The 22,860-nt window shown below is 38.0% G+C and overlaps 1 long non-coding RNA gene across 1 annotated transcript; it reads left to right on the plus strand.

Annotated features, from left to right (window-relative positions):
- The first annotated feature begins 1,317 nt into the window (after nucleotides 1–1,317).
- On the plus strand, nucleotides 1,318–22,194 carry LOC122842194. Its single transcript, XR_006372506.1, has 3 exons — nucleotides 1,318–1,680; nucleotides 9,002–9,137; nucleotides 21,353–22,194. It is a non-coding gene; the product is annotated as an uncharacterized LOC122842194 (long non-coding RNA).
- Nucleotides 22,195–22,860: the final 666 nt, after the last annotated feature.

Genomic DNA, 22,860 nt, shown 5'->3' on the forward strand with positions numbered 1-22,860 from the left:
AAATGTATTGATAAAACCCATTAAACCGTTAAAATATCAATAAATAGCTGTCTATTTGTGTTCCTTAAAATTAAATACTGAACTTCTTTTCACACTGACCGGTCCCTTTAGGGTTTTCTGATTGATTGTTGCTTTTTTTTCAATCAAAATTGAAGAATTTCTGGTGCTAATTTGGAAATATTTGTAGGAGGTTTTTGTGATATTTGCACTAATGTGTGAAGTTTTTATTACTCACCTCCATCAGGTAAGGCAGAGGCAGCAGTCACGTAAACCTAATGTTTTTGACCAATTTTGAAAAGAAATGGCACTAAAATTAGAAAAAAATATGTGGATTTGTTGATTTTGTGTGAATTTTGAGGATTTGTGGAAAAACTGGAGGGACGTATTGATGTAATTTGGAGCCTAGAGGGCCACAGAAGAAGCTACGGCATGCTAATCTCAACAATTGCTGATCAGTAGGTGTCAGGTAAAGGTGTGCTGCTATGTAATGCTGAGGACATTCCATTCTGTCTGTACACTCAGTACCATGACCGTGACTGACTCATATACGGGATTATTACATCGCATAATATTTCATCCTCCGGCAGTTAACAGGAACGGTTTATGACAGCTTAGAACAAATTATTCATAACTTTCAGGCATGCTTGGATAATGCATGCAGGAGCAACGCTGCATGCTTTGAATGCTTACTATGGTGAAGGATTTTGTAGACACTCAGCGATTTGTTCTACCACAACCATAACATGTTGAATTCAACGTGTTTCGGTTCAGTTAAAAAATAAAAAAGGCGACATAAACACCAACTCTGACAGGATATCAGTAGAGCAGGTATTTAGATTAGCTAATCAACCGCCGCAGTGTTAGCTTAGCTTATAGCAGCGTTAGCTAATCAACCACCGCGATCACTTATTAATAATCGCAAAATAAACATCGTGACTAATAGCTTAAACGTGTTGCGGAACTGAACGTTCTGAATGTTTCGGTGCTTTTGTTTATTTATTTATTTTTGGTGTTGAATCCTGAAATGTAGTATCGCTGTTGTCAGTTACTACGGCAACGATCCGGCGTGTAGCGTAGCCGACACAGAGAGTGAGGGTAACAAAATGTTATTGAGTTGTTCTTTAACAGTTTTTCAGCGTTATTTTTCCATTTTTCAGTGATGGACTGCACTGAATTAATAAAACAGACATCTCCAGGTTTATTTAGTTAACAGAGTTGTTCTACCGCGCGGCAAAGGATGGAATCTAAAGTAGTACTTTTTGCCCCGCAACGTTTTGCGCATGCGCAAAATTTCCGGATGTAAATAATAACTTTCAGTGGGTTCACAATAGCACGGATGGGCGACGTGGACTTAGACTTTTTTGTGTAACACTGGCACAAAGCTTCCAGCCTGAGAGCGCAGAGAAGAAATGGGATTGAAACCGACTCCATGAAACCTCTACACCCCCCCTCCCACTCACTGCGTTGTTTTGAAACTGTAGCTCCTGTTCTGTAGTCGTAAAGCGAGATTTTAAAGCGCTCTGGTGATCATTAATTTACTCGGACATGGCAGAGGGGCTGGAACAAAGGGAAAAAAGGGAGGCTGCTTTGAACAAGTTTCCCTTCATTTCAGGAATATAACCGGGGGAGTTGAAGCCCACTGCTCTCCTATTTTACAGTGAGAATTCAATCAACTTGCAGGTGAGAAGTTTCTTCTTCCCACTCTCGTCCTTGGTGTTTCCATTAGATTTAGAAAGTTGCAGCCAGGTGCTGTTAATAATACAGGTGACTCATTTCAACTTTTGCTGAACAGATTTTCTTACCTGAGTGAAGTTGCTCCTTCCCACACTCCTCCTTTTTGAAATTAAACGAAATTGGTGTCAAACGTTTGTACAACAAAAACTTTTTTAATTGGTGCCACTATAATTTTTAAGATTTAGAATAAAAAGTCTCCAGAGGTCAACTAAGATCAACCGGTCATCCTTCCAATTCACATTAACAAAATTATACAAAATTGATTTTATTTAGTTTTTTTTGTATTTCTTATTTTGTTTTTGTTAGATCAGTCATGCTTCTGTTTTTTTTAGTTCAATCCTTTTTTGGTGATTCTAGGTTATGTTTATTTATTGTGTCTAATTATTCTTTGTTACCTTAGTTCAATTATGTTTCTTGGGTCTCGTTATTCTTTAGTATTAGATTTATTTCCTAGTCCTCGGTGTACTCTCCCTCGCCCCTGTGACACTCTCTCTCTTTCCCCTCACACCTGCAGCCCGTTTTTCAGCCATCTGTTTCTTGTTCACTAACCAACTAATCAACCTCCCCAATGTATATAAAATTCAGTCTCAGTCTCGTCTTGCTGATTCCTCCTGTCTAATCACGTTGCTGTTTTTTGCTACTGGATTCCAGTTTTTGTTCTGCTCTGGCTCCCCGTTTTCCTTTTTCATTAAATCATTTGATTTGATCCATTCTCCCAGCTCCAGTTTGCATTTTGGTCCATAAACTCAATACAGTCATTAAAACCTGACATCACTTTATTTTTGTTATTTGGTGAAGGAGAATGTTGTGCTCTGTGTTTTTGTCAGTCATTCTTGGTGCAGCGCCACCACAGGCAAGGAGGGGAACATGTTTTTAATTAGTTTGGATCGTTTGACACAGCGCAGTGTGAAAATATAACAAATATTGCAAATTTGGTTCTCACTCGAACTATCGGGTGTGAACTCAGCCTTAACACAATGTGTTAAAGCAGATAATTATTTAAAATTGATACTTTTAGAGAGCTAAAAACCTTTAGCTCTCTAAAAGTGGCTTAATATGCAGCAGTAGAGCATTTCTCTGCTTTAAGGGATGTAAGTGGAGAATCTTTTCTAGAGTCTATTTCTGCAGTGGGACAATAAGTTTGGAAAGTCCCTCAAATCACCTGCTGTTGCATCCTTTCAACCCCAAGACATTCCTGCAGTCTGCTTCCTTTCTTTATCCCCATCACCAGGCCTGTGTGTTTGGGGAAGGCGGGACAAGGTGTGTATGATTAAACACACCTGGTCAAGACCGGCTCCGCCTTCTACCCCCAGCATACAATTACTGCAATCAATACAGAGGTAATAGTAGCAGCTGGGGCTGGTGTGTGTGTGTGTGCATGCATGTGCATGCATGCGTGTGTGTGTGTATGTATGTGCACACATTCCCAGGGAATAACTTTCAGCAAATGTGTGAAGGAATCCAACTCCAGTGGCGGTGACCCTTCAGATTTCCTCCCTTCCTCCTCTTCATCACATCAGCCTTACACCTCCTGCTCAGACAGACAGCTGCAGAAGACATTACGTTTGAGAGAGAAAACTAGAGAAGGTTGAAAAGAAAACAGGTCCACGTTTCAAAAGAAGGAAGAAATGTGATAAATGGACAGAGGGAGGAAGTCGAGTAGCCAAAAATTGTACTGAAGTGAGAATAGAACTACTTCAACATATTTTTACTCAATAAAATGTAAGAAATAGCAGCCAAAAAATTATTAAATAAGGGTAAAAACGTATTTGGAAAAAAGTTTACTCAAGTACTGAGTAACTAATGAAATTATTGGGGCCTGCCATGCAAAGCAATGGCAGGAACCCATTACTCTACACCCAATAAGGTGTCGCTTTATTGGGGCCTGCCATAGCAATGCATAAGGAGAGCAGTGACTGACTTGTGAACTTACTGAATGGAGTAAGTTAATCATGGACAACATCCTAGTGATGGCCTTCATGCTACTGACAGCATTTAGGCTAATGTAAGCCAAAATGCTCATGTACATTTTAGCTGACATTAGCATTTAGCTAACATGCTAAATGCAATTTAGCTAATTTTCGTTAATGCTAAGATTAGCTAAATTTAGCATAAACTAAATGCTAAATTTAGCTAAATGCTAATTTACCTAATTAGCACTTAGTTAAAGTGCTAATAAGCTCAATTAGCATTTTGACTAATATTAGCCAAAATGCGAAATGTCTTTGCTAATGCTAACGTTTAGCCAAAACATTAGCATGTTGGCTAATTTTAGCCAACATTACGTATATGTGTATATATATATATATATACTTATATATATATACATATTTATATATACGTATATATACATATATATATATTGTACTTTCCTTTTATTTATATATATATATAAAACCTGAGAGACCAAATGTAGGTGTGAACTATTGCATCAGGTAGTTGGATGTGCCCATCTTCTCTATTTAAATTTAATAATTACTGAAGGGCAATATGGTAAACAGACTTCATAATCTGCACTCTTTTGGTTAAATCCAGTATTTATTTACACTTTGGTGTTTTTATTCAAGTACATTTTTGTTAATGGAGACTGAGAATCCATTTTATTTTTGTTTTTGCTTGTTTTGTTTATCAGTTCCAGTGTTGGGTGTTCTTTTCAAAATAAAGTGTATTTATCTTTGGCATGAAATCGCATGCAATATTATGTCATTTCCATTAAATCAGTGTATATCGTCTATCAATAGTTTTCTGAGACAATTAATCGCTCAGCAAAATTTGCTATCGTGACAGGCCTAGCGTCACCCTAATTCTGTTATAAGGATCAGATTTAAATTTTAGCTTCGAAAACTAAAATGAACTCAATTTGGTGTAGAATACAGTAAATATCAGAATAAAAGTCATAATATTATCAGAATAAAGTCAAAGTATTACACATATATATCCAAGAGTGACGAGATAGTTTAATATGACTAAATATAAATAAACATGCACATGCAAATAATTAATAAAAATAATCTATAAATGAGTGTAGAAAAATTTGAATTAATTAGTTCAGAGTTGGGCAAATTAAATTTAGATTTAATTTAAATTTTGGGCTTTTAATTTAGATTAAATTTAAGTTTAAAGCCCAAAATCATATTACTTCAACTTGTTTCTCCCATTATTAGAGCTTTACTTTTGTATGTCTTTATTCTTGAAATATTATAACTTTACTCCTGTATTTTTATTTTCTTATGTTTTATTCTTTCTCAATATTGCCCTAAAACTCCATCATACATTAAAATCAGCTGACCAAATGTCCTGGAACTCAGTTTGGGTTGCTAGGTGACGGGTGGAATGCCACATGTTGGCTAATTTTAGCTCACACGCTCATTTTAACACGCTGAATCGCGCAAGTCCGTGTCAGTCCACGTTCTCGCGATTCTCCTCATGCCGTTGATCGTGTTGCAGCTTTCTATGGCGTCGACGCTAACTTTCAGCATCAGAACGCCGGGTCCAGACCGACAGGCGCACTTTGGCAGGCCCCATTTAAATTTTTTCTGAAATTTTCTAGTTAATCATTTAATATTTAAAAGATACATCATCAGATGGACCAAAATATAAAGTTAAGTGGAAATTATGGTATTTTAAGGACCAAAATGACAATAATTCATATGAGGAACAAAAAAGATGTTTCCAAATCAGTTTCTTTCAATATAAATCTTATTAAACTTTAACAAAAACTGCAGGTCTGTCAGGTGTTTTTGGTCAAAAAATTTTTGTTTTTCATTCAGTGGGTAGAAAATAAATACATTTTACTTAAATTACTTGAGTAAAAGTAAAAAGTAGAGCATAGTAAGAATCCTTCTAAAAATATTTTTTTTCAAAACAAAGTTGCCCAACTTATAATATAGTATAACTGAGTAAATGTGACTCCAGATTTTCATCACAGGATGTGGGAATCAGAAATGCATTTAACCGTCTGGCTGCCCATTTACTTCCTGAACACTGAGCAGCGGTTCTGCATTTAACCCTGATGTTCTACTTCATGGCAGTTTCACCACAATATTAGGGCCGTTTCAACCCCAGAATCAAAACTGATGAAATACATTTCTAAAAATGAGTCTCTGTGTTTGAAGTATTCAGGTCAGACCGAGTTGTCTTTCTAAGCCGCAGTTTTCTGTTTGTGTTTTAGAGGTTTACATGTCAGACATCTGGGTTTCGATTGACACGAAAACCAAACTTCTTGGATGTTATTTACATGAAATGGCTAAAAATATGTGACGTAAAGCTGCAGTTTGTAACGCTCATAAGGAAAAGATTTTTCTATATTTGTTAAAACAGTTTCTTATGAGACAGATGATCTGTGAAAAGGCTGATCTCCTTCCTCAGCTACCAAAAACCACCAATAAAAAAAACATTATATGGAGCTCTGGTAGTGCCAGTATATATTTTGGTGTTTTTGAGCTTTTTTTTCAGTAAATTGGAACTAAACTTGTAATTCTTTTTAACACTGGATTTCCAAAACATACAAAGATCAATCAATCAATCACAAAGACAGTATATAGAGCTCTGGTAGTGCCAAAAAAACTGAGTATATATTAAAGTTGTTTTGATATATTTTTCATTAAATTTGGCCTAAATTTGTAGTTCTTCTTTTTACACTGGACTTCCAAAAATACTCTTCATTTTGAGTCAAATATAGGAATATTTTACTAGAATTACACAAAAATGTGGGTTTTCAGAAAGTTCAAAAACAACCAATTTTAGACTTTTAGTAAGTAAAAACACAAGAAACCTCTAGTTTTTCACCAAACTGTGCCAAAGATAAAATACCTGGTGCATATTTTTACAAAACCTCTGTAATCTTTGCACAAGTAATGTCCACTGGTGGATCTATGGTATTCCAAAAGTTTGTAGCTTGATTTCTGATATTTCTAAAAGGTTTATAATCTATACAATCTGCTGTGATACTTACACTCCTGATGTAGTCTTTCATGCCTTAGCTTTATTTTAATACCAAGATTACTGAAATACAGAAAAACTAAATTATATTTGGGTGTGTTATTTTAACAGGTCTCCACTCTTTGTTTTAAATAAAGTCTTGCACCAAAGTAACAGTTCTGGAAACTTTCCTGAAACAATCGTTGCTTTGCTTTGGTTTTTATACAGATAGAAACAAAGTTTACTCGTAATCAGATAAGTCAGTTGCAGCCTGGTCGTTTCTTATCTGCTTGGCTGCTTTCAATTTGTTTGGTGAGCGTCTGCCGTAACATAGAGAAGAAAAAGTTATTTATATCTTCTTCCTTATGGACATCTGTGTGAATGAATTTCCTTCCTGTCCTCATCATGTCTCCATATGTGTTTATGTCTATGAGTGTCCAGCTAACAGCAGTCAGAGGTGAGTAGAGCAACCAAAGATTGTAAGAGTAGAAATACTTCAACATATTTCTACTCAAGTAAAAGTAAAAACTAGCTATCCAAGAGTAGAGAAGTATTTGGTTAAACGTCTGATCAAATACTCAGTAACTAATCAAATTATCGATCATTTAATATTTAAAAAATTACATCAGCAGGCAGACCAAAATATAGAGTTAAGAGGGAATGTTGGTATTTTAAGGACAGAATAACAATAATTCATATAAATAACAAAAAATAAATAAATAAATTATGCAACTATGTTTTTTTCAAAATAAAACTTATAAAACTAACAAAAACTGCAGGTGTGTCCGAGTCAGGTGAATTTTTTGTTAAAACATGTTTTTCATTCAGTGGGAGAATTTATTTTACCCAAGAGTAGAAATACTTCATAATAAAACTACCCAATTAAAAGTAAAAATACTCTTAAAAGTAATTTTTTTTTTTCTAAAAAGTTACTCAGCTAAATGTAATTGAGTGAATGTAAGTAGTTACTGCCCAGCCCTGGCTGCTGCCCTGTCCCAGACTTTGAGGATTGTTAATCATGGAGTCTTTGTGCAGGACTCTGGATTTGGATGCGTAATTAAAATGTTAACCAGGCCAGGAGACAATGGCTGCTCTGTTTGCTCTACTGTCCACTTCATGCTCTTTCTGTTTCCTCCTCTCTCTCTGTCGGTTTCCCTTCATGGCCCATTTTCCTCTCTCGTGTGAAACATACAGTGACTTTGACTGTTGCTAAAACCACAAACTGACTCATTTTTTAAATTCTTAGTTTCACCTTCTGTCTCTTTTGCCATTTCGTGTCGCTCTGTTTCTTTGTCAGACGTCTTCAGTTTCACTCTTTCTGAACCACACAAGTCATAAATCTGGTTATGCTCAGACATGCTGATGTTCCTGAATTACCTTTGCATGTCTGTGTGCGTGAGCGGCCATGTTTTTACTCAGAACATGGGCCTTCATGTTAACGGTTACCGACGCTAAAGCAACGAATGCTACAATATCGACTCGGCTGAACGAGGCTAACAGGATTAGCTGTGTTTTACTGCATGGTACCTGAACTACAAATATATTTCCAAGCTATTTTTATTAATTTTAGTAAAAAATTAATAAATATATATATACATTTTATTTAAAAGTAATACTTTTTCACAAAAAATGTTTTTTTTTCCAATTATTAAAAAAGGTATTTTCTAAAAGTTTTCTTTAAAAGATAAATTTTTTTTTTAAAATATGAAAACATAAAATTAATAACATTTTTATAAAAATAATTTGCAACTTTTTTATTAAAATTAAATTATTTTAAAAATTCAGAAAATTTTTATTGAACAAAATCATAAAAAGAAGTTTTTATTAAAAAATTATTTTAAAAAATCTAAATTTTTAAAGAATTTTTTTACTTAAATATTTTTTATGCATAAAAAATATATTTTTTAAATGTATAAAATAAATTTTTTGAATTTTCTTTCTTTTTGGAGATATTGTAGAAACAATGTCTCCAAGCAATTGTTTCTTCCCATCAATATGGGAAGAGTCATGAGGCAATTCACATTTAACTGATTGCTAAATAGCACAAAAAACATTAGGAAAACTTCCAATCTCATGCAAATGAACCGAGATTCTTTGAGAGCATATGCACCAAAAAGTCCTGCTAACCCTGAGAGTAAAACGAGCTGAGCTGCATGTTAGCCACTGATAACGTGCAGAGCTGATTCGGTTTGTTTCTGTTCTGGTTCACCTGTCCCTGAGGATCTGCACTTGTTCTGGGGCAGAGTTGAGGAGTGCAGGGGCGTCCTCTGGAGTGAAGACGGTGTGGAGAGTCGGGGATAGGAGAATAGGATACTCACTCTAGGGAATCCTTTTCCTCCTTGTGCAGGCATACCGAGGATCAAAGCCCCACTGACACCCTGGATCCCGTGGGCCCTGTGCAGCCAGGCCAGAGCTGCTGCTGCGACGCCATGATACCCTTCAGTGTCCCAGCACCAAAGCTACTGGATGCAACAGAACAACAGGTGTGGGAAACTTTGTGTGTGTGGCTTCATGTCTGTTAGCGCTGCAGGTGGACGGCTTTCTACAGGCTGCAAATGGAAATGAAGAGACAGTTCTTCTTTTCCAATCATTGTTTCCTCTCAGAGAAAAGAACTCCACTTTGGCTGCTAAAGCATTTCGGTTCACAGGCAGATCAACAAACTGTTATTATGTGTCCGAATGTGTGCAGATCAACACAGCATCAAACATACAAACATAATAACAGCTAATGAAAGAGGATGCCTTCAGTTTAAAGAGAGAAGGACATAAATACTAAATGTATCAAGTCAATAGACCTTTTTTAGTTTTATTCTTCACATTTAGCTGGTTTTTGTACTTCCATTTGGGTTTCTACTTCCTCTAAAAACTGTCTAAGCACCTAAAAAAACCAATACAATAAGTGTTGGCAATAAGCCAAATGAGCCGTTTAAAAAACATCCCGATATTTAAGTCACATTCAACCGCCACTGTGCCGTCACCTGGCAACCCCAGCAGAGTTCCGCCTGTCACCTGGCAACCCCAGCAGAGTTCCGCCTGTCTCCTGGCAACCCCAACAGAGTTCCAGTATATTTGGTCAGCTTGTTTTACCTCTGTATGCGCTGTACAATGGCTGCTGGAAAAGACAGGTGTTTTGTTATTGACTTACCACCCAGAATCCACTTGCTACATTGTTGTTGGTTATGCAGTAGGCTCGACTTCTGCTTTTCAAAGATGTATGGATGTATAATTGTGCATCTGTTTGCAGCCATTTTCATGTGCGAGTGTAAATTGAGTTTGGGGGCGTGGCCAGCAGCAGCTTATTTTGATTTAAAGTGACAGGACACCCTAAAACAGCTAATAGGTGAAATAAACAGACTAAAATCTCATGATCTAAGAATGATTTTGTGCAACAAAAAAAATGAAATGGATGTTTTTAATCAACCATAGAGCTACTCTAACCTGTTCATAGAGACATATTAGGTTTCCCTGAATAAGATATGGAGACGATAAACAGAAACAATAGAAAAATAAATAAATTTGTGTGCAGTTTTTTTCTATTTGCTCTCAATAGAACAAATAAAGTTATCTCTTTTGAGAAAGCATTGAGAACCTACAACACAAAATTAAATATAACTTGAAGAGGGAATCTGAAACTAAAGTATTGATCTTACCACGCTACTATTGAGTCTATACTGATACCAATGTGGCATCAATATTATTAATATTTAATGCAGATAATGAGTGGATAGAATTTGACACGAATAAATCTACAAATGTAATAACATTTTTAGAGGGATTTATTGGTAAAAGCAATTAATCAACAGTACTGTTTACACAATAATGCATTTTGTTATTTAAATCAAGATTTAAGAAATAAATCCTGGAACAAATATTGTGATTACAGGAAGATGTGAGGTAAAACAAGGGAGAGATAAAGCTGTATTTAACATCCATGCGTATATTTAGCATGTCTGCCATGGCCTAACATAGCTCAAACAAACATATATTCCTCAGTCACCTACATTTCCACTTTGCAAATTACAGCCTGACTTACGGCCCTCACCAATCATCACACTAACCCGTCAGCAGCCAGCCAATCACGGCTCTCCAGGGCGCTTGTCGCCATGCGGCCGCCTCAAGGTGCTCATTTTCTGCCACAGCCTGTAGTTAAAGTCCATGGGAACAGAAGGTCGGCCATGTTGGTGCCCTGCAGAACTTCGCATGTTGAGTGGGGAGTTTTAAAATGTCAATACTAAATCTCTTTTTCATCACGAAACTGCGGTTTAACATCTAACTTTGTTGTCTTTCAACTGGTTTTGCTGTAGAGATGAGACCTTTATCGCTGTCAACATATATGGAGCTACAACAGTGTCATAATTCACAAACGCACAGATCAGATAATATGGTCTAAAAATTCAACAGCTTGAAATATAGTTTCTACAGAAGCTGTTTCCATCACAAATGTGCACAAAACCTTGTTGATAGTCAGCTAACATCAAAAACACACAATTTTACAATTGCAGTGTTTCCATTAAATAAGAAATGTAATTAAAATCACACGTGCATAAATTTATTCATGCAATCAGCTATTAAAAAACGTCATCCTTCTGCCACTTCCTGAAAGAAAACAAAACAAGAAAAAACTGAAAAAATAATCCAATATTTTAACCAACTTAACCAAGATTTCACCAGAGACTAAATGGATAGATTCTTAGTTCTTACATTGCAAAAAAACTAAATATTCATATTTTTTGTCTGGTTTCCAGTGCAAATATTGCACTTGAAATAAGACAAAACTAAGTAACTGAAGGAGCTTGTTTTAAGAAAATAATTTCTACGTACTAGTTCCACCAGCAGATTGTTTCACTTATAACATGGGAAAAATATTTTGTTATAAGTAAAATTATCTCCAAGTGAAACTACCACTTTTTTATTAACATTAAGGAATTATTGACTGTAAAAGACTCCTATATGTTGGTGAAAAGTTACTTTTAAATTAGTTTTGTCTTATTTCAGCTGTATTGAGATATTTGCAGTAGAAACTAGACCAAAATTACTTACTACTAATATTAACCGCTCAGATTCTCTTTTGATATTTTACTTTAACTAGACATCTTAAAAACATCTGTATGCTGATCGTGTACACAGCTTTGTGTGTAAATTGTAGCATTTTTTGGGAATGAGACTCACATTCCTGATTTAGGTTCCACCCCGCTCTGCTGGAGTTTGTGATACAACTGGTCAGGAATGAGCTTGTTGGGATGAGGATCCCTGTGGCGGGAAGAGCCATCCCTCATCGGGAATTGGCTCGCAAGGTCGGAAATTAGAGAGCAACCAGAGACGTGTCATTTCACGGTTTGAGCGCAAAAACAAGTGTGTGTTTCCAGTGCCTGGATTCTGTTTGTGCAAACATGTGCATGTAAGCACAGCAAACGGCTGGTTTAACGATTCCTGCAGGTTGGCCCGCATTTGGTGTCTTCTGTGGTGCTGTGTGTGATTCAATGTGTTTTTGTGCTTGGAGATTTCCTCCTAATCACAGTCTTTAAGGCTGTGTGATCACAGGCCTTCACAAGTAAACCTAACCAAACTACTGAGCGACAGAAACAGACCGACCAGACCATCCAGTGAAAAACAACACTTACTGACACAGGATCTGCAGTCTGCTCATTATTTGGTAAATTTAACTTTTCTTCTTCTTCTTCTCTACATTTCTACACGTGTCATCATTATTTATGGTTGTTTTTGCATTTCAGGGACAAACAAATGCATGAACAAAAACTCTGTTTGATTCAGAAGCTGCATATAGACCAGCGCACAGCGGTTGCAAAGCCATTGTTTGTGTCACGGAGAGTCATATTTACCAAGATTAGTGACCTTTAAGTGAAGCAAATTAGAGAGTGTTTCTGCATCTGCTGCTGAAAAATGGTTTTCTGGAGGAGCGAATGACAGAGTACGTTCATCTTGGGTGTCTTGAGGACGAAGGGTGTTCAGCTGCTGCTTTAAAAAAAATAAAAAATAAAATAAAATAAATTCATATTTTGCATGTTTTTGTTTTCTAGTCTTTCTAAACAAAATAAAAAAATAAACAACAGGAGGTTTTTGGCAATAAATTAATGTTTTTTGGTGTCTGGGAAGTGAGCTGTTTCAAAAACCTCCTGAATGTTTTTGTCAATGTCAGAAATCAGGCACTGTCGTTACCTAGCAACCCCAGCGGAACCCAGCCGTTGCCTAGCAACCCAACCTCGAGCACATTTGGTCAACTGATTTTACCTCTGAATGCGCCGCACGTTAAAGTACAATAGTTCTGTATTGTACTTTAACGTAGAGTTAAAGTTCAATATTACAACTTTATTACAACTGATCAGTTGTAATCATTTATTAATTACTTGTATTTTTTATTTCATTCATTTGCAGTTTAAAATGAACATGTCACATGTCAATAATAACTGAATCTGTGTGCTGACTCAGCAAAAAAGTAAAACAAGATCCTGTAATCAGGTTAGCCAAGCTGTTTTTAGCTCTGTAAAACATAGAATGTAGCTGCACAAAAACCAAAAAAGTTTGTACTTTTTTAACATCCTGATTCCTGCAAAAATTTGTCCAGTTCAGGATTTTTAACAACCTTCCCTTTTGTGACTTTGCCCGTGGTTTTCTGTGACACTCGTTTGGACGGGAAGGGAATCTGTTGAAGGGAAGAACGTCTGAAGTAAACTGAGAGGACAAGCCGTGACATCGCTCCACTTCCAGCCACATGTGGTTCTTCTGATGGCATCCATCTTGAAAAGTCATCACCTCCAGGCTGTTGTTTATTAAAGGAGGTTTATTCCCACATGTAAACAAAAGAGAACATGGAAGTAATGTGGTGCTATTTTATTGTTTTAGATTATATAATTAAAGGGATTTTTTTAAATAAATAGATACTTGAATGTATGTTAAATATTTCTTGCAAAATAAGCGTTTTTCTATATTAGGAGGTAGTTTGTCTTTTAGTTTCATCTTTTAATGGGATAAAATTTAAATGTGATGATACACTGTAAAAAATAAATGTCTCTAATTTTCAGTAAAGTACTGGCACCTGTGGTATCTTACTGCATAAATATATATTTTACCATATTTATAGTACGGTAAAATTCTGACAACCACAGCTGCCAGTATTTTACTGTACATTAGAGACATTTTTTACAGTGTACATATTAAAAACACAAATGACTTAATTTAATTGGCTGAATTTATCACTGCAAAACCAAAATCTTAAGTATTTTTGGTCCAGTTTCTAGTGCAAATATCTTAGCGCATTTGAAATAAGACAAAACTAATTTATGAGTAATTTTTCAGTAAGATATAGGAGACAATTTTAAAACAATTTATCCTGAATATTGATTTTAAAAAGTATTAGTTTCCTTGGAAACTTTTTAACTTATAGCAAGACATTTTTACCATTAAGGGTGAAACAAATCTGCCACTTTAGGTAATATTTTAAATTAATAATCAAGACTCGTTGACTTAAAACAAGATCCTATGTCTCACTGAAAAGTTATTTTTCTGTAATTTTAAGTATACCGAAACATTTCCACTAGGATCTCGACAAAAACACAACGTACGATTTTATGTTTTTGCAGTGAGCAGATATTTGTGCATGTCTGCAGCTGTTTGGTTCAGATTATGGAAGAACCAGAGAGAAAGGTCGCGGTGTGGGTCTGAGGTCAAGGGTGAAGCCTTCAAGTGTTTGCTGTTGGGGCGGTTTGGGCCGGGCGGAGGGGTGAAGCTCCGGGTAAAGGGAGTGAGCTTCGTCAACACAGGGTGTCGTTTGATGTTTGCAGATTTGTTTTAGGGGGCTCAGACTGACGTTAGGGAGTTTGACTTTTTGCTTGCCGGTGTCTCTTCGAAGACAGATGTTTTGTTGTATAACATAAGCAGGAGCCAATTCAAGACAAGCATACACTGCAAAAAGTCTTACCAAGGAATTTTGCTCTAGTTTCTAGTGCAAATATGTTAATACGCTGGAAATAAGACAAGTAACTTTCAGCAGGATGTAGAGGTTTGTTTTAACAAAATAACTCCTTAATATTGATGAAAAAGTTCAATTGGCAGATAAATTAACATACAACATCGGAAAAATGTTAGAAGTGAAATAATCTTCCACTAGAATCAATCATCAGTGTTATTCTTTTTGCCCGTTTTCAGTTTCTTTATTATTTATTTTGCATCGGCTGTTTTACTCCTAATTGCTCTGACTGAACAAATTGAAATTGTTTTTACATGTTTGACCAAGCAGGGTGTATTTATTGGTGTGCAGAAGTTACCAAAATAATTCAGCACATTCACGTCAGTTTAAAAAAAAAAAAAAAAAGGTTTCAAATCAATTCTGTTGTTTTTCTGTTTCGGCTGATAATAAACCTCAAACATCTGTATCAGATATGAAAGAAGTAAAATGGTCCATTTATCACCAGCATATTTTTTATCAAAATTAATGAATTACTGACTTACAACAAGCTCCTATGTCCTGCTGAAATGTTGTTTATAAGTTGAAGTTGAACTAGACCAGAAATATTAGGTATAATTTTGTGTTTTTTGCAGTGCGGTAAGCAGTAAAATCAGGATATTGGTGTTTTATCTCTGTGTTGCTCCAGTCTACATGATCTGTGGAGCGTTTCAGGGAGTCTCCTGCTGCTAGCAGGTCAGTGAGATAACCACTGGGCTTCAATCAGACCCCAAAGAGCAACCAATCTGTCAGTCCGACCCCCGCCTCCTATCAGCACCACGGACCGAGTGTTGAAGAGTCAAACATCTGGGTAAAATCACACTATCTCTCACTGCGCAGCAGGGAATGTCCTGATTGGATTTATATTCATTTACTGGATAAATATTCCTCCATCAATCTCAGCCCAGATTTAGCTAGGAAGCGTTTCCCTGCTGTTCCTGGTGTAACATCCAGATATGGATAAATGTCAGGTCTTTATCCACTTCAGCTGACTTTGATTAGATCCTCTCCCTGACGTCAGCAGGGTTACATTCAAACACACAATCATACCTTTGAGAAACCCCCGACTGAGAGCTCCTAATCTAATCTACAGTGTGACAATCTCTGATCTTTCAACCTTGGGTTTCCACTAATATAGTTCCCTCTGTCCATCATATCAGAGCCTGCCCTCCGCTGCTCTCTGTGTTTTTGATCAGATTTCGTCCTCTTCCTTGACGTCAGCGCGGCTGCTTCCCCGTTCGGCTGTTTGTTTTCCTACAGATCCCAGTGTGATGGGAGTTTATATGACTGGGATGTGGAACAAATGACAGCTGAGGAGTTAAACAGGCCTGTGGAAGGAAGCAGAGGTTAAGAGGCCTCCAGATACCTGCTGTGAAATGTTTTCATGCCAAACTCCAGCGAAACAGATGCACCAAGAAGCAGCCTGGTGGAGGTTCCAGGATTATTCAAAGATGAAGTTTTTTTTAAAAAAACATCCCCTGCTACACTTTGTATTTTATCTTGTCCATTAAAGCAGCAGTTTTTTTGGTTGCACAACGCCAGGGCAGAAAGACAACAGCAGTGGCTTTAGAGAAGCCCATTAATCTGTCAGCAGTTATGAGGTCATTTCCAAAGTACCTGACAGCTGAAAGTGGGACAGATTATTTAAACCTGACTTATTATTCTTCCTCTGACAGGTTACCATAAGTTTATGGGTTATGAAAAAAACATGTTCATTGCATTTTTGCTCAAAATAATTCTTAGATAATGAGATTTTATTCTGCTTATTCTGCCCTATTTTGAGTCGTTTTAGCGTGTCTTGTCACTTTAAATATAAATAATCAGCTGCTGGCCATGCCCCCAACTTGATGTTTACATTCGAAAGTGAAAACGGCTGCGAGCAAATGAAAAATCATACAACCGTACATCTTTGAAAAACAGAAGTGGAACTTTCTGCACAACCAACAAAAATGTAGCAAGTGGTTTCTGGATGGTAAGTCAACAAAAAAAAACATTTTATCAACATACAGGTGTCTTATGCAAACATACTCATGAATTCAGATTCTTCAAAGCATTGCTTCTAAATCGGGCTTTTGTAACATTCTGTTGGGTACAACTTGTCTCAATATTTGCTTAAAATGCAAACTCCAGGTTTGTAACCTTTATTAAAGGAAGAGTTGGAGTTTTTTAAGCTGAATGTGATGCTGTATCCCGCTTCAAATACGCTCTGAGTATCAGAGGGACGCTGCCGATGGGTGCAGGAATGAAAGTTATTTTTAGCCAGATAATGGAAGTAAAATGTCATCCTACACAAATGATTAGTAAATGAACAGCTGTCTGTTATCTATCCGGTACTATGATGGCATTTAGAGATATTATAATATATTCTTAGATATTCCCACTTCCCATTTCAACCCCATGGGAGGATGGGAAGCTCTAGAGGTGAAATGTTTGTGGAAAATTTCATCACAATACGCCCCAGGTGTATTTTAAGACATTTTGGCCTACTTTGCTTATGCGCCACCTTCTTGTCCTGCTGCACAACATCGCCGTTGTCAGCAGTTGCTCATGCAAACTATAGTTGTTAAGCTCACAGAACTGTTAGTCTATCCACAACTTTGACTAAGCAAATGAGAGACTGCTTGGTGTAACCTCTAAAGTACAGAGACACACACGTTGCTATAAACCAGACATGTAAATCTTCATCAGAGCTTTTTTCTCTCCATGCAAGGGTCCGAAAGGCCCCGGCGAGTCAATCGGCCCCAGAGTCGTAGTGATTGATGAGTCCAGCCAGGGCTGGTGTTCACCACAAACACACAAACACACACACCTCGCACCAAAGATAAGCAAATGGCCTGCAAGCTGCCAATGGCCCTAAGTGCTCTGCAAACAGAGGTACCACTGGTTTCGTTTCAGAAGTGTTATTGCTTAACCATAACTGGCCAAAAAAAAAAGTGCATAAAGAAAACAGAGAAATGGAGGAAAGATGTTGGTCTGCTTTCATCTACGGTAAAGGCACGAAGAATCAGCAGGAAATCAGATTTTCACTTAAAATCCAATAATGTGCTGCTGACCACGCCCCCAAGTCAACATTTTAAATGGGTGCAAACAGATGCACAATTATACAACTGTACATCTTTGAAAAGCATAAATGGAGCCTCCTGCACAACCAACAACAATGCAGCAAGTTGCTTCTGCATGATTGCCGACAACAAAACACTTGTATTTTCCAGCAGCCATTGTACAGTGCATGCAGCGGTAAAGCCAGCTGACCAAGTGTTCTGGAGTTCTCGGTTGCTAGGGGATACAGATGACACTTTTAATGGACTTTTTATGTTCCTAACGGGTGTCATGTTTATGACAGTGTGTCAGTCTTATGCACATCCCTTCAAATAAAACGTTAAACTCATTACATTGAGATAGTCAGATGTAGGATACAAACTCAGTTGTTTCAAGTGAAGTCAAAGTAAAAAGTTCCTTTAAGTTAAAGATCTGTAACTTTTGAGTTAATTGAACACAAAAAAGTAAATTAAATTATCATCATTAAACCAAAAATAACTAAGTGGCATAAATGTAACATGAACTTGTTTACAGTCTAGAATATAGTTTTTAGAGTGTATAAAGTGAGTGAAGCTCTCAGGCCTGCAGTGTGTTGCTCAGCACCCACTGATAAACCTCGACTTCATCTTCTGAAGCAAAAGACTGGAGCAGGGAGATGAAAGGAGCATCCACAGCAGGCCCAATCTCCAGCCTAACCCCCCGCCACCTCCATCCATCACAATCAACGCCAGCAGCCGGCCCAATTAGGCCCCCGGAACACTCAGGGCCACAGCTTGATTGTTAACACTGTGAAAACAACAAGAGCGGCCAGGTGATGATGGGATACGGAGGACCGAGGCTGGGGGATGGAGGCCTGATAACCGGCGGCCCCATTTCCTCTCTAATGGGCTCCAAACGAGGGAACATGAGGGAATGTGGCCCTGCAACGCAGGTGACCCGGAGGAGAGATGGGGGCAGCCACACCTACCGCTAACAGACACACACACACACACACACAGGGGCCATTATCAGGGAGAAATGATCAGCGGTGCATGATCATAATTATGCATGCAAGGCTAGCAGAACGGACACACCATGGAAAACTATAAACATAAATTATAGGCTCAAGTTTGCCAAGTAAAGGTCAAGTTTGAACATGAACATGTAAGAGACACACAAAAACACGTAGCGTCATTTCCAGGCAGCACTATGACGGCCGTCCAACATTACTCACTGATTTCTTTCACTCAACTCACTGAAAAGCTGTCAAACCTTTTGCTCCGCTGCTCGTTAAGACTTCAGTCTTCAGAGGATTTAACCGGGATTCAGGAATGAGTTACATCATTTTGTGAGAGAAGTTATCCCTGATTTCATTCTGCAACATGCAAACAGAAGTAAGAAACACTCTCTAGTTAACAGCTGTTAACTGTTATCGACTGTTAACTAAAGAGTAAATCTAACAGCTTATACGCAACTATTGAGAGGCTCAAAATAGGAATAAAGCAACTAGGAACTTTTAATTAAAAACCATGATCCGCTGTTTCCCTGGAGTGAAATAGTTTTGGCCACTCTAAAACTGGAAAGTCAAGCAAACATCCAGTTCAAGTCAAACTGATGCATGGGCAATGCTAACATTTTAGCAGTTTTAGCTGTAGCACCATACAGGTCAGTCTTCACTCCCCATGTACACCAGTACACCTTTGTCAACGGTTCACCACTGTTTCATTTCCTCGCACATGAGAATGGCTGAAAACAGATGCAAAATTATACACCCGTACATCTTTGAGAAGCAGAAGTGGAGCCTCCTGCACAACCAACAAGAATGAAGCAAGTAGTTTCTGAATGGCAAGTGAACGACAAAACACTTGTCTTTTCCAGCAGCCATTGTACAGAGCAAACAGTGGTAAAACCTGCTGACCAAATGTGCTGGAGTTCAGCTTTGGTTGCTAGGTAACGGGCTGGGCTTCGGTTGCTAGGTAGAGATGCAGTGTGACTCGACAATCGGGAGGTTTTTGAAACTGCTTATTTTTTTTGAGACACCAAAAAATACAAATTTTTGCTCAGAAAAACCTGGGTGTTTTTTTCTTTTTTTAAAAAAAGTATTTGGACCGTTTTTAGAAGCTGATTGGGTCCAAATGGAAGTACAAAAACAATTAATTGAAAAATAATGAAAAATATTATGAATATAAATATGAATATAAATAAAAATATTAAAATAAATAAATAAGAAACAAAACTAAAAATTTGAATAAAAAACATGAATTTTGCATAATAGATCCCCTTTAAAGTATTTATTTCCCACAAATTACTGAAGTAATTGAGTAAATGTACATGGGTAATGCAATAAACTGACCTCTGCATTAAAAATGTGAAGCAACTGGAGTTACCCTCATGCAGACCTCTGTCCACAACTAAAAGAGCCAACAAAAGACATGATAAAGAAAGATGGAGGCTCTATCTGAGGAGTCGCCACAACAATGCACTATGGGAAAAAAACTGGCGAATGCAGGCTTATCTGCTGGGAAACCTTGAGTTCATCCATCCATAACTCACCACCTACCACCTCGCATTGTTGAAGAACATGTACAAGCCATCCCCTCCTGGCTGTGGCCTCTTGTCAGCAGGATAATGAGTCCCGCCACAAACCCAAACAGGTTCAGGAGCGGTTTCAGGAGGAGACGCTTTGAGGTTTTGAACAAGCCTCCAAATTATCCATGTGGCTGACAAACAAGTACAATCTGTCGAGATCTCACCTCACAAGCTACAAGACTTAAAGGATCTGCCGCTAACATCTTGATGCCAGACACCGCAGCGTACTCAGATTCTCCTGGAGTCCATGCTTTGATTGGACCAGAGCTGTTTTAGGCAGGTGCTCATAATGTCAGGCCTGGTTGGTGCATGCAAACAGAGATCACATGTGGGATACCCCAAGGTTCATTCCTGGGGCCCCTCCTATATCCCAGCTCAATTGGGGTCAAGAATTACTTAATATTTCTGAAAAATGCCTGGTCCATTTGGAGATTATTCCACTTAACAATGCATTGTTTACCATGTTGGAATAAAATATTGACCTACATGTTGCAAAAAGTTATTTATAAGTCAGTTTTGTCTTATTTCAAGTATTCACTGGAAACCAAAAGTGTTTGGTGAGATTTTGTGTTTTTGCAGTGGAGCCACAGATCCGCTCTGTGTTCTGGTGGGTTCTGTTGAAACGGGATGCATGAGTGGTGACACACTGCTCTCTGCTTAGCTCATTGACTGAGTCAAGGTCTGTTTTGTATCGTTTTTCTCTCACGTAGCGGCTCTAAGTGCCAAGGCTCTGAGCAAAACCTCCTGTTCGTACAAGATCTGGTAATTTAACCACACTTCATTTGGATTAGAGAGAGGGACCAACTGAGCACTGCCTCTTCTTTTGTTCTTTTTTCGGTGAGTGTGGGTGGATGGGATCTAATATGTCTGTATCTGGAAAAACACATCAGATGGTCAGCAAACTGAAGACGGTCTGGATGTGTTTATTTAGATTTTCCTGCCTGCTTGTGTGTGAGTCATATGTAATGCCAAACAGATGTCCTATTTATAGCAGAGCTAGTAAAGTGTATTTGTGGGTAATTATGTTCTCTGCTGGTTTGTGTGAAACTTAAGTCAAGCCCCATCATGATGCGCCCCCACCTCTTCCTCTGGAGCTCAGTTTTGTTTTTGTTTTTGTCTCTCGCCTGAAAGGAGGGAATCAGCGCTGACAGGGGGGAAGCCTGCTTGACGTGACGGATGAGAGAACCTGTTTGCTGGAACGGAGACTGGATGTGCGGGAGCAGCTTTTATCCCCATCTCCAGCACAATGCGGCGTAACCGTCCCGCATCCGCAGACAGCCGTGTCTGACGGGCCTGACAACAACAGAAAAGGTGTGGAATTGCAATTGTGAGGGGTGATTCTTCCACTGCTCCGTGGTGTCTGTGCACAAGTCAGAGGGTGGCATGAGTGTGTGTGACTTCGGATAGGGTGCGAAAAAGATCACGCGTCTCTACGCATGTGTTTTATCGCAGAAGCTGCGCTTCCACTGAGCTCAAGTGAATACAAACGACATGTAGCGGCCTCCTTGGCCACTCTCCATGCTGTTATGGGGAAACCCCCTCCACTTATACAGCACACACACAGGATGTACAGCCTCCAAGAAGAAGCACTGATATGTCACGCTGAGGCATTAAATGGGACGATAGTGGTTAGCAATCAGACCAATAGTTGGGTTTTACAGACAGAGCTCCCTGATAGACTCCAAGCTTCGCTCTGGTTTTTATATTTCTGTGTCCTTGAATTCCTTCACATTCCAGAGGATCAGTGTTAGGAAGCTCTGTGTCCTGCCAGCTGTGGGCAGATTTAAAGCATCTGCCCCTGGCTCTTCCAATACCTTCACATCAACTGTAGCTGCTCCACTTGTAAACATCGAGTCAGATAGCTTTCTGTCTAGACAGACGACTTTCTGGCTAGTTATCTAGCTATCAAGTCCTCTAGCTATCTGAGACATCAAGCCAACTCGACTCAGCTAGCTGACTGAAACGTTATTGAGTCAGATAGCTAGCCAGCTGATTGGATAGCTAGATAGCTAGCTAGACAGTCAGTTAGCTACCCGACTCGATGCTTAAAAATGGATCAGCTACACCAACCTCCAACCAACTGTAGCTAGTTGACAACAGCTGTTATAATTGGTACCAACCAGCTATATTTGAGCTGAAAGCTACCAACTCAGCTAACTGTCTGACTTGATAGCTACCAATTTAGCTAGTCAGATAGCTGACCTGTTAGCTATCTATCCATGAAGTCAGATAGTTAGCTGAGTTGACAGCTATCAAGTTTTTTTGCAATTTTTAAACTTTTTCATACACAAGTCAAAAATAATAGTAAAATAAAAACAGCACACAGCATTAGAAAAAAAACACAAGACAAAACTAGTAGAGAAACAGATCAATTCCTGTCAATGGCAAAGAATTTAATTTTTGTTTATCTGTTTCATATATTTGTTTAAGAAAGCCTCTCAAAACTATACATACTCCTTCAAAATCAAAGTAACAGTTTCGGGGCTAACATGGCAATATGTAAAGAAAAATAAATAAAAAAAAACAATGGCTGTATGAAGAGGCACTGTCCCTCCAGCTTGCAGCTTTAACAGTAAATCTAAATCCTTAAAGAATAATCATGCAGTTAATACTTATTGGAGGACAGAAAAACACTCCAC

Source organism: Gambusia affinis, linkage group LG13 (genome assembly GCF_019740435.1).
Source record: "Gambusia affinis linkage group LG13, SWU_Gaff_1.0, whole genome shotgun sequence".
In the NCBI taxonomy this organism is placed as follows: domain Eukaryota; kingdom Metazoa; phylum Chordata; class Actinopteri; order Cyprinodontiformes; family Poeciliidae; genus Gambusia; species Gambusia affinis.